Source organism: Lissotriton vulgaris, chromosome 12 (genome assembly GCF_964263255.1).
Source record: "Lissotriton vulgaris chromosome 12, aLisVul1.2, whole genome shotgun sequence".
Lineage (NCBI taxonomy): Eukaryota > Metazoa > Chordata > Amphibia > Caudata > Salamandridae > Lissotriton > Lissotriton vulgaris.
This window is the reverse complement of record NC_141700.1, coordinates 761,738,417-761,749,865: the sequence shown is the minus strand read 5'-3', so window position 1 is coordinate 761,749,865 and position 11,449 is coordinate 761,738,417. Positions and strand designations below refer to the sequence as shown.

Here is an 11,449-nt window from a genome sequence, read left to right as displayed (position 1 = left end):
TTCTATTTACAGAGTGTGACTTCATGCTTCCCTGTCCCCCGGAGGAACCATGGGGCAATGACAAAATGATATAAATGTTTGTGGTGTCTTACACTTTATATATGTTTGTAAACATGTGTTTTTATGTATGTACAATTAACTTACCCTTCGGGGATCACAGGTTATTGTCAACAAGTCAGGATGACACAAGTTGTGCCATGTCACAGTGTGTTTCTTAAAATCACATCTCTCTTAGGTGCTATTTACGCCAACAATGATAAGATTGAACACATAGGAACATGCATACATCCCTGAGACTGTAAACTCTAACCCTTTGTTTGTTTTTTCTCAGAAACAAAAGACAACATTTGACAGTTAGGTGGTATAAGTATATACACCTTTCAGTTGTATGCAATGAGTGTATTGTTAAGTTGCAGGAGTGGTACCAGGAAACTATAATTGTAAATAATTGTTTCCCTAGGGTCCTGATGAAAAGCCAATAGGGGTTACGGCTTGAAACATGTTGACCCTTTCAGGACCCGGGTACATGACACCCTATTAAAAAAAAAAAAAAAACTTTTTAATTAAACCGGCTAGAGGTCTGAATGAATAAGGGTAAACCTACTAGGCAGGCATTTTTAAGACACCCAACCCCCCCCCCCCCTCCTAATTTTACACCATCTCTGTTATCATTACATAGCCTTGAAAGTGCTCCCATGTATTCCGTAGGTTGCAGCAAGCCCGCTCTGTAGAAGAATGGGATGGACCCGATGATGAAGCATGCCACCAAGGGGTAACCCTGGTAGATGAAGGATCTACAAGAAAACACGATTTTTTTTCTCCAGTTGAGGGCTACTTTCCTTGGTACTGCTGGGTTTCTATTATGGTACTTTGAAGATGTTGTTAAACATAGCTTGGTTACTGCAATAGTTGATATACGTTTTGCCATTCCTGTGCAAATGATGATAGGCTGATCCAACCCTGACAAGTTTCAAACTCATCTTGCACACCACATGTGTCGGCTGTGAGTGTGTAACTAACTGAGTCAGTGATCAAGGAAAACCAGTAAGTAAATACAATCATCACAAGCAGGCTTGCAGTAATTGTGTCCCTACCAAATTTTATTCCTGAACCGAACTCACACTCTCTGTTCGAAAAACCAGGTACTTATCAAGTGCACACGCATCGGAGTGCTTCAGTCGAAGAGAAAAGGCACACTCTATACGTATCTGCACCCTTTTTGCCTTCCATTATTCCTCACAAGGGTTACAACTTACTTTTCAAAAGCTTCCTCAAAAGAGTTTGACAAACCTTAGGGTCCCTAATTCACACTGCTGCTCCTTGACATGACCTCTTTGATTGTGCTTGCGTACTGTTTGCACGTTTCACGAAAAAGCTAGTTACATAAGGCTCATACAGCAGTTATGGAAAAACCCCACAGTTGAGTGAGACACTCATTTGCATTTCTGTGTAAAAGTGGAAGCTGTGTTCTAACTGTGGTACCTGTGTATGGCTAGCCAAGCTACCATGTACCGCACCCAGCCTCCCTATTACGGCTTGCACGATGTTTGCACTCGTGGTGGCATCCTTGATCAAACTTTGAAAGGTGGAATATAGTTGGACCTCCTTCTTAGGGCAGGCATTAGCAAAGATCTTTTGTTTTTAATAAAATATAAATGTATATACCGTCCATATTTACCTACGCTGGCTTTCAGTCAGTTCTCTTCATCTATTGGTCTGCTGTAGCGTCATTCATATTTTGGTTCCTCCACCACGCATAGGGCACCGGATCAGCCCACTTCAGCCATTGACTATGAGCGATTGCAATCTCTGTTGCACAGTGGGCACTTGCATGTAAAAAGTAGTCCCTTTGTATAAGTTTACAAAAAACAATCACAGATCTTGGCAAAGTCAAAGGTTGGCAACCAACGCTAGACCCACTGGTCTAGCTTGTTTCCATAGGGTCCCTTAAAAGCATGCAGTACCTAAAAACAGCTTAACTCCATAGTGTTTCCAACACAGGGCAGATTGGTATGTTAGGGTGGAAGAGCTAGCGATCGCTGTCAAGAAATAAAGAAGTGCTGCATTTTTTTCCATTTGAATCTGCCAAGTGCTTGTGAAAATATGAAGTGTGGTACAGAGTCCTAACTAATCAACAGTGCATGCAAACTCATGTCAATCATAACTCCTGCACTCCCAAAATTGGTCAAGGACATTAAACAAGCATTACCAAAGCCAATAGATCTGGTGTTGGCGCTGACATTTTAACTTTGTCAGTGCTTATTTTGTTTGCAAATGTTTTTTGCGTAGAAATCACTTAGACCTCCTAATGGAGCACAGCACCGGGCCTATATACAGTGGCATTAACAGTGGATGTGACGAAGGGTAAAGGCAAGCTAGATGCATGTTGAGTTTTCTGGCATTGGTGACAGATTTGACTTCACCTACAATGTACCTTCGAGAAAGTGGATTATTAGCTGAGGTGGGTGGTAGTGCACCACAAGTTATAATGGCACTATTCTTGTTATGTTCAGTAAAGGTTTCAGTCATTTAGACCTGAGCTCAACCTATGAAAGCTATGGCGCAGGGCAGACAGACTTCACTTAAGAAATGTGTAAAGCATTGAGAAGTACTGAAATAGTTAATAACCCAAAAAATACAACACAATAAAACTCTCACTCTGATCTATTTAAAAAGTAGTGAATATGTTTGTGAAAAAAAGAACATAAAAATGACAAAAATCCAATAAGGGAAACCAGAGATGAATTTTATGAAAACGATTTTAAAGTGCCAACCATGGGCAATCGGTGGTACTAGACTGGGACAGTTGTAAGTAAGTTGCAAGACCTGCCATGATGAAGCAATGATCGGATACAGGGACCAGGTTGGTACTGGAAAAAGGGTTACAGCCTGACAGTAAATTTTGGAGAAGGTGGAGTTCTCATTGGGGGAAGGCCGCAGGCTGGATCCGAAGACTTGGTTGACGACTGGGTGGTGAAGGACAAGGTCCGCTTTAAGCCACCAATAAAGGTGGGAAAAGTTCTGAGCTTTAAAGGTCTGGAGTTCGTGCCCATTAAACGGATGCTGCTCGGCACTGGGCCTGGTAACATTTCTACCTTTGGACTTATTCTCTTTTCTGGAAGTCACATTCCTTCAGCGGGACAAGGCTGCAGGTTATAGCTGGAAAGGTTTGGGCATTATCGGATGCCAGCTGCTTCGGTCCTGCTGAATCGGATTTGCTGCTGCAGTGAAAAATGTGGCGGGAGCTGTGGCGAAGTCAGGCCCACTGATGACGGATCAGCTTGGCAGGTTGGTACCTGTCGGCTCTCAATGCCAAAACCCTTGGAAACGTTTCTGATTACCAGGTTTTAGAGTTAGGCAGGGGGAGTACACTTTGACACCAGCCATAGGTTCCTGAACTTCAAGAACTGCACTTGGGGGTGGGGACCAATACTCAGTCCAGAGAAGCTACTAGCCGGGTCCAGGACCGGTCCAGTTGTAATAGGTCAGCTGGGCTCTCAGGAAAGTGGGATTCTTGCAACTTTGTGTCCCTGTAGCTGAATAGAAGGCCAGCTAACGGACCCTTGGAGTCCACTTCTCAGCCCTTGGTACAAGTGGGAGCAGGCCCAGCCTTTAGCGTTCTCCTCATAAGTCACTCCAACGGGTGCTGTCCTTGTAATGTTCTGAAGAAGGTGCCACATTTATGCCAGGCACTAACCTGTGGTTAGGAGGTCACGCCTCCCCCTCCGGGTTCAATAGGGAACAGGTTCCCACAGGTAACTCTACCCACTTTTTCAGCAGTTCCTCTGTGCCTTACTGCAAACATTCCCACATCGCCCCTCCATACCTAAAACCAAGATGACGGAAACTTTTTGACCCTGTGCAGAGCTCTTGTGCCCACTGTGGAGGTGTGGTACACAATGGGGTGGTGGTGATGGACGGAGCATCTAAACCAATCAAACACTCACACCCAGTCAACTGATCTGGGTTTAATCCATCACCGTTCTTTAGCCCACTCTACCACCCCAGTTCAGACATGGCCTTATGCAAATCAGTCTGACCCTGTGCCTCATGGGAACAGTCCAGCCTGAACTGCCAAGTCATGCCTTCCCTGGACCGGAAACCAGCTTCCTAGGACCGGTTTCTGGCATTACAGCTGTCTTCAGCCAGGCTTGCTTGAATCCAGTGGCAAAGTGAGCAAGAGACCCACGTCTGAGCATATCCTGCCAACTTATGGCGAACAAAAAGGTACAAAAGGGGGTGGTGATTGACGGAGCATCTGAACCAATCAAACACTCACTCCCAGTCAACAGATCTGGGTTTAATCCATCACCGTTCTTTAGCTCACTCCACCACCCCAGTTCAGACATGGCCATATGCAAATCAGTCTGACCCTGTGCCTCATGGGAACAGTCCAGCCCGAACTGCCAAGCCATGTCTTCCCTGGACTGGAAACAAGCATCCTGGGACCGCTTTCTGGCTAATCAGCCATCATCAACCAGGCTAGCTTGAATTCAGTGGCAAAGTGAGCAAGGGACCCACGTCTGGGCATACCCTGCCAACTTAGGGCGAACAAAGGGATTCCAAAGGGGATGATGGGCGGAGCCTTTGAGCAAATCAAACACTCACCCCCAGTCCACTGATCAGACATGGTGAGCAAAAAAATGATGGATTTAGGCCCAGATCTCTGTACTGGGGTGAATGTATGACATTGTTCTGCATTCTGTCCATCAACTGTTGCTTTTGCATTTGTCACCTGAGTGGGGCGGGTTAATGCTCAGACGTGAGTCCTGTGCTCTCCTTGCCACTGGAATCAAGCTATCCTGGCTGAAAGCCCGAAACCGGTCCTAGGATGCTTGTTTCCAATCCAGGGAGGACCTGGCTTGGCAGTTCGGGCTGGACAGTTCCCATGGGGCACAGGGTCAAGATTGATTTGCATTTGGCTGGGTCAAACTGGAATGACATGGTGAGCAAAACAACAATGGATTTAGGCCCAGATCTCTGTACCGGGGTGAATGTATGACATTGTTCTGCATTCTGTCCATCAACTATTGTTTTTGCATTTGTCACCCGAGTGGGGCGGGTATGCTCAGACGTGAGTCCCGTGCTCTCCATGCCACTGGAATCAAGCTATCCAGGCTGATGAGGGCTGAAAGACGAAACTGGTCCTAGGATGCTTGTTTTCAGTCCAGGGAGGACCTGGCTTGGCACTTTGGGCTGGACTGTTCCCATGGGGCACAGGGTCAAGACTGATTTGCATATGGCTGGGTTCAAGCCGGAATGGCATGGCGAGCAAAATAACGATGGAGTTAGGCCCGGATCTCTGTACTGAGGTGAATGTATGACATTGTTCTGCATTCTGTCCATCAACTGTTGTTTTTGTATTCAGAATATGGGCATAAAGCTCCGCCTACTTTAATGGCTTTTCATTGGTCATTAGGCTTAGTAGTTCCTCCTTGGTACCGCCTTGTATCTTCTTGTAACCACCCATGAGGACATCCCCTGTTACATGTGTTGTTCCGCCCTAGGCTTTCATTACAGCCTCAAGCTACTATTTTCTTAAAGGTCTTTAGACGGGACACTCAGTTGGTTCTAAACTAGGATGGCAGTGGTTACTTTACTGGCTAGCACATCTCACGTTTATATTAAACCTTCTTTAAATTTCCCTTCATCAGCTCCACATAGAGTGCAACCTAATCTGGAATTAATATAATCATTCTTTTGTCACACTCAAAGCTGCTAATTGTATATATGGGCATAGTTATTTGAATGTACTCGTGGTACTGTCTTGCATGCAATGCGTTATGGGTAGGGTGCAGTACCATATGTGACCATAGGCCAGATGTAGGTAATCCCCGATTACCGATTCTTAAATACAGAATCATACCGATTCGGTATTTAAGAACTGGCAATCGGGATGTAGGTATATTTACTGAATCAATTACCGAATCGGTATTTACCGATTCGGTAATTGCCATTGATTCCTATGGGCCTTGAGGCCCATAGGAATCAATGTCAATTACCGAATCGGTAAATACCGATTCGGTAAAATTACCGAATTTACAAGGGGGACAGGGTGTCACTTTGACACCCTGTTGCACCCCTGATTCTGGCTTGTGTGCAATGTGACACATATACATGCCCTTAGGCACGTATTTGTGCCACATGGCACAGGTGTACAAGTACACAGGAATTCGTTATTTACCATGAGATAGTATTTCATGGTAAATAACGAATTCTTAAGGGCCTGTGGCACTATTTTAAGTGCCACCTAAATCTGGAATTACCGATTCAGTAAATATACCGAGTCGGTATTTTACTGATTCTGTAAATTTACCGAATCAGTAAATTTACAGATTCGGTAAAATTCGGGCCCCCTACATCTCAAAAACCAATTACCGGTCGGTAACGGCCAAAATCGGCCGTTACCGACCGGTAATTGGCGACCTACATCTGGCCCCAAATGTTTATGGGGCTCACTAGGGACCTCTAGGAGTAGCTTGAGGTACTGCACCTAGACAAGCAGTGCTGGTGCCTTAGTACACCACTTCCTGTTGTTTATTATTTTAGTTCCAGTTCCTTCACTCTGTAAACGGTTGTGCAGTTTATAGAATATGAAAAGGAATTAGAAAATGCCAAAATATTTATCGCAAGAGGTTGAATTAAGCAGGAGATATAATGATTTACTGTCGCAAAGAGCTGTACCACTTCAGCAAATGGAAAGCCACCTCGAAAACGTCAAGACTGAATTGGAATCTGGTAGAGGAGCACATTGTGCAGCATGTATCAGAAACCAGACGCTTATAAATGATATAGAAGTAGCGGAGAGAAGCCTCCCTGCAAAGACACTTTTAAAATTCAATTCAATTTTTGTTAATCTAGAAACGTGTTATTGGGCATCAATTGAAGAAAGTATTCCTAGATGGGAATGCTTTCTCCGTGGAAGAACACGCTCCCTTGGGGGTTGGAAAACAGAAGCACGCAGTGCGGAAACAAAATACCCACCAAAAAGAAATACAGACGACAAAATACAAAGATCGGTCACCTCCTGGACTAGATTCAAATGTCAAGCTTCGCCTCAATAAAGGCTTAGGCCATTAAATGCTCTTGTGATACTCAAGTTCTTGTTTCAGTTATTCTGTTTCAACATGTTGCTATCTTCTGTATAATAATGGATTTCAGATATTATATAGAGTTTAGGCAGCATTGCGAGCACTGCTTACTTCAGACAATTGGATTTGAAGGTCTTTCTGTTGCATTATTGGTAGGGCTGTTGTTTTATTTACCTCTTTATCCCTATATTATGAGTTTTGTCAAGATAAATATTTCAATCTTTATTTAAACAAATGTACACTTACACGTGGAAGCAGTCGAGTTGAGTGGTCGCTCCCCTGTGTCCCTCTGAGACATTTGGTATTGTTGTGCCTCTTTGCATCGCATTATTGCATTATTATTTGCTGCCTGCTGTTTGCCTGATCGCCGCCTAGCTCTACTTGCACTTTAATAGCTAAAATTGCCGATTTCACCCTGTTTGCGCACTGTGCCGCTCTGCATTCATATCTGCATTATTATTTCTGCCTGCTGCCTGCCTGATCGCCGCTTAGCTTTACCTGCAATTCTAAGTGTTATTTCCGCTGTTTTTGACTCTGTTTGCGCGTTTGCTGTACTCCCCCCCCTCCTCCTCCATTTTGTTTGTTGTTGTAGTCTGTAGCCCGCCCCGCCTCCCAGCTGAGACGCCCTCCCACTGACTAGAACCAGCGCTCCCTTCCTGAAGGCGCCGTGACTCGCTCCTCTCCCTCGAGTTGAGTGGTCGCTCCCCTGTGTCCCTCTGAGACATTTGGTATCGTTGTGCCTCTTTGCATCGCATTTCTGCATTATTATTTGCTGCCTGCTGTTTGCCTGATCGCCGCCTAGCTCTACTTGCACTTTAATAGCTAAAATTGCCGATTTCACCCTGTTTGCGCACTGTGCCGCTCTGCATTCATATCTGCATTATTATTTCTGCCTGCTGCCTGCCTGATCGCCGCTTAGCTTTACCTGCAATTCTAAGTGTTATTTCCGCAGTTTTTGACTCTGTTTGCGCGTTTGCTGTACTCCCCCCCTCCGCTTCCATTTTGTTTGTTGTTGTCGTAGTCTGTAGCCCGCCCCGCCTCCCAGCTGAGACGCCCTCCCACTGACTAGAACCAGCGCTCCCTTCCTGAAGGCGCCGTGACTCGCTCCTCTCCCTCGAGTTGAGTGGTCGCTCCCCTGTGTCCCTCTGAGACATTTGGTATCGTGCCTCTTTGCATCGCATTACTGCATTATTATTTGCTGCCTGCTGTTTGCCTGATCGCCGCCTAGCTCTACTTGCACTTTAATAGCTAAAATTGCCGATTTCACCCTGTTTGCGCACTGTGCCGCTCTGCATTCATATCTGCATTATTATTCCTGCCTGCTGCCTGCCTGATCGCCGCTTAGCTTTACCTGCAATTCTAAGTGTTATTTCCGCTGTTTTTGACTCTGTTTGCGCGTTTGCTGTACTCCCCCCCTCCGCCTCCATTTTGTTTGTTGTTGTCGTAGTCTGTAGCCCGCCCCGCCTCCCAGCTGAGACGCCCTCCCACTGACTAGAACCAGCGCTCCCTTCCTGAAGGAGCCGTGACTCGCTCCTCTCCCTCGAGTTGAGTGGTCGCTCCCCTGTGTCCCTCTGAGACATTTGGTATCGTTGTGCCTCTTTGCATCGCATTACTGCATTATTATTTGCTGCCTGCTGTTTGCCTGATCGCCGCCTAGCTCTACTTGCACTTTAATAGCTAAAATTGCCGATTTCACCCTGTTTGCGCACTGTGCCGCTCTGCATTCATATCTGCATTATTATTTCTGCCTGCTGCCTGCCTGATCGCCGCTTAGCTTTACCTGCAATTCTAAGTGTTATTTCCGCTGTTTTTGACTCTGTTTGCGCGTTTGCTGTACTCCCCCCCCTCCGCTTCCATTTTGTTTGTTGTTGTCGTAGTCTGTAGCCCGCCCCGCCTCCCAGCTGAGACGCCCTCCCACTGACTAGAACCAGCGCTCCCTTCCTGAAGGCGCCGTGACTCGCTCCTCTCCCTCGAGTTGAGTGGTCGCTCCCCTGTGTCCCTCTGAGACATTTGGTATCGTGCCTCTTTGCATCGCATTACTGCATTATTATTTGCTGCCTGCTGTTTGCCTGATCGCCGCCTAGCTCTACTTGCACTTTAATAGCTAAAATTGCCGATTTCACCCTGTTTGCGCACTGTGCCGCTCTGCATTCATATCTGCATTATTATTTCTGCCTGCTGCCTGCCTGATCGCCGCTTAGCTTTACCTGCAATTCTAAGTGTTATTTCCGCTGTTTTTGACTCTGTTTGCGCGTTTGCTGTACTCCCCCCCTCCGCCTCCATTTTGTTTGTTGTTGTCGTAGTCTGTAGCCCGCCCCGCCTCCCAGCTGAGACGCCCTCCCACTGACTAGAACCAGCGCTCCCTTCCTGAAGGAGCCGTGACTCGCTCCTCTCCCTCGAGTTGAGTGGTCGCTCCCCTGTGTCCCTCTGAGACATTTGGTATCGTTGTGCCTCTTTGCATCGCATTACTGCATTATTATTTGCTGCCTGCTGTTTGCCTGATCGCCGCCTAGCTCTACTTGCACTTTAATAGCTAAAATTGCCGATTTCACCCTGTTTGCGCACTGTGCCGCTCTGCATTCATATCTGCATTATTATTTCTGCCTGCTGCCTGCCTGATCGCCGCTTAGCTTTACCTGCAATTCTAAGTGTTATTTCCGCTGTTTTTGACTCTGTTTGCGCGTTTGCTGTACTCCCCCCCCCCCGCCTCCATTTTGTTTGTTGTTGTCGTAGTCTGTAGCCCGCCCCGCCTCCCAGCTGAGACGCCCTCGCCCCTCCCCCTCCACTATCCATATATGACAGTTCTTCCCGCGCGCAGCGTTCACGCGCAGCGACCGCGCCCAATTCGCGCCGAAGGTGCGCCAAAGGTAAGCCCGTCTACGCCTGTCCGCGCCTGGACCGGGCCCAGCGCCAGACCCCCTGCCCCTCGCGCTGCCCAGCCCTCCCGCATTACCTACGATGCCGCCACCCTCCTAGCCCTTAACCCCGTCGCGCCCCCAACTGCGTCCAACCCGCTCCTGGACACACCCATGGACCTTTCTCTTGCTACTCCTGCAAATTCATCGGCACCGACAACATTTCCGCTACGACCACACCACAGATTCCCGACCCCAACCACCTACAATGCATCTTGCTCAACACCCGATCGGTCCACAGGCACGCAATTGACCTATGGAATCTACTAGACACCACCTCTCCAGACGTCGCCTTCCTAACGGAAACATGGATGAACGCTTCCTCCGCCCCAGACATCACCATTGCCATCCCTGAAGACTATAAGATCACACGCAAGGACCGTACCGGCCACACAGGAGGAGGAATCGCTATCGTCCATAAAAAATCAATCCACATCTCAACCAGCTCTGACGTCAATCTCGCCAACTCTGAACACCTTCACTTCCAGATCCACATCGACCCCAAGACCACACTCAGAGGCACCCTCCTCTACAGACCACCAGGACCCCGCGCAAAATTCAGTGAAGACATCACGGACTTCATCACTCCACACGCGCTCCCCTCCAGAGATTACATCCTTCTGGGAGACCTCAACTTTCACCTTGAAAAGAACAACGACCGCAACACCACCACCCTCTTGGACAACCTCGCCAACCTCGGACTTAAACAACTGGTCACTTCCCCCACCCACATAGCAGGTCATACTCTCGACCCTATCTTCACCTCCAGCAATCACGTCTCCTTCAGCCACACCACAGATCTCCTCTGGACTGACCACAGCTGCGTTCACTTTACCTACAACAAGCCTAAACTCATCAACCACCCCCAACCAACTCTGCAAAGAAACTGGAACAAAATCACCATCGACCAGATCTCCTCATCGCTCCTTCTAAACACCCCAGCCCACTCTTCTTACCCAGACCAAGCCGTCGCCAACTTCGCCCTATGGTTATCCAACAGCGCCGACATCCTCGCACCACTGAAAAAACGTCAAAGCAAATCTGGCAACAAGAAGGCCTCATGGTTCAACGATGATCTTAAGAAGTCCAAGAAACTCTGCCGCTCCCTTGAAAAGGCCTGGAAAAAAGACCCAACCACTAGCACCAAGGACGCCTTCAAAAACGCCACCCGCATACACCACCAACTAATCCGAAAGGCCAAGAAAACAGCATTCAAGGATCGACTAGACAACAACGCCCACAACAGCAAGGAACTTTTCAACATCGTCAAGGAATTTACCAATCCCTCGGCCAACTCCAACGACATCACCCCCTCCCAAACCCTCTGCGACTCCCTGGCTTTATTCTTCCACAACAAAATTGCAGACATCCACAACAGCTTCAACAACCAACCCGAAGACCAACCCACCCAACCATACGCTGAACATTCACCCCCCTTGAACA

The 11,449-nt window shown here is 47.4% G+C and overlaps 1 pseudogene; it reads left to right on the top strand.

Annotated features, from left to right (window-relative positions):
• The first annotated feature begins 6,611 nt into the window (after nt 1–6,611).
• On the top strand, nt 6,612–7,080 carry LOC147678613 (centrosomal protein 15 pseudogene; annotated as a pseudogene).
• The last annotated feature ends 4,369 nt before the right edge of the window (nt 7,081–11,449 follow it).